At 30.4% G+C, this 1,459-nt stretch overlaps 1 non-coding gene across 1 annotated transcript; it reads right to left on the reverse strand.

Annotated features, from left to right (window-relative positions):
- Positions 1 to 913: 913 nt before the first annotated feature.
- TRNAF-GAA lies at positions 914 to 986 on the reverse strand. The gene has a single exon. It is a non-coding gene; the product is annotated as a tRNA-Phe (tRNA).
- Positions 987 to 1,459: the final 473 nt, after the last annotated feature.

Here is a 1,459-nt window from a genome sequence, read left to right on the forward strand (position 1 = left end):
AGGTGTGGTGAAGGTCGAACAAACACGTGACCTTCAAATCTTCAATATTACGCTCTCCCAACTAAGTTATCCCCGTTAACATTGAAAATGAAAATTTGGAAATTTTAAAAAGAAATAATCACTAAATTTAGATTATATAGTAATTTTAAAAAAAATAATCACTAACTTTAGATTGAATATTCGAGTTATGCAAGTTAGTCAACTTGAATTAGGTGCGGTGAACGTGGATCAAACACGTGACTTTTAGATCTTCACTGGTGCTCTCCAAACTGAGCTATCCTGCTAACATTAAAAATAAAAATTCATCGGTAATTTTAGATTGAATATTCGAGCTATCCTGCTAACATTAAAAATAAAAATTCATCGGTAATTTTAGATTGACTATTCGAGTTATGCAACTTAGTCAACTTGAATCTACAGCTAACATTAAAAATAAAAATATTTTCACTACTTCATTGAGATTTTAAAAAATTGAATAGTCAGGAGTCGAGTTATGTGACTTAAATCAGGTGCGGTGAACGTGGATCAAACACGTTACCTTTAAATCTTCAATATGACGCTCTCCTCACTAATATTAAAATTGAAAATTCAAAAAGTAAAGGTAAACTTATGCCAGCTGGATAAAAAACGTGACAGATCTTCTTCTAATTCATTGAGATTGAGATTTTAAAAAGAAATAATCGCTAATGCAATGAACGTGGATCAAACACGTTACCTTTAAATCTTCAATATGACGCTCTCCTCACTAATATTAAAATTGAAAATTCAAAAAAGTAAAGGTAAACTTATGTCAGTTGGATAAAAAACGTGACAGATCTTCCTCTAATTCATTGAGATTGAGATACCTTTAAATCTTCCCAAAAAACGTGACATGACACTAATTTTAGAGTCAAGTTATGCAACTTAAACAAAGTGCGGTGAACGTGGATCGAACACGTGACTTTCAAATCTTCAGTCTGACGCTCTCCCAACTAAGCTATCCCCGCAATCATTATAAATAAAAATTCATAAGTATAGGTATTTTAGCTGATTCATTGAGATTTTAACAAGAAATAATGACTAATTTTCTATTGAATAGTCAGGTTATGCGAACTAGGTTTGGTTAACATGGAGATCGAACACGTGACCTTCAAATATTAAATTTGACTCTCTCCAAATTGAGCTATCCCTGCTAACATTAAAAATGAAAATTTTTAAGTAAAAGTATTTACGCTAATTAATTGAAATTTTAGAAAGAAATAATCACTAATTTTAAATTGAATAGTCAAATTATGCAAGATTGAACGCGAGACTTTTAGATCTTCAATCTAATGCTCTCTCAACTGAGCTATTCACACTAACATTAAAAATGAAAATTCATCCGTAAAGGTATTTTCACTAATTCATTTTAATTTTAAATAGAAATAATCACTAATTTTTAATAAGATATTCAAGTTATCCAACTTGTATAAGGTGCGGT

This window comes from Cucurbita maxima, unplaced genomic scaffold (genome assembly GCF_002738345.1).
Source record: "Cucurbita maxima cultivar Rimu unplaced genomic scaffold, Cmax_1.0 Cma_Scf01832, whole genome shotgun sequence".
NCBI lineage: Eukaryota > Viridiplantae > Streptophyta > Magnoliopsida > Cucurbitales > Cucurbitaceae > Cucurbita > Cucurbita maxima.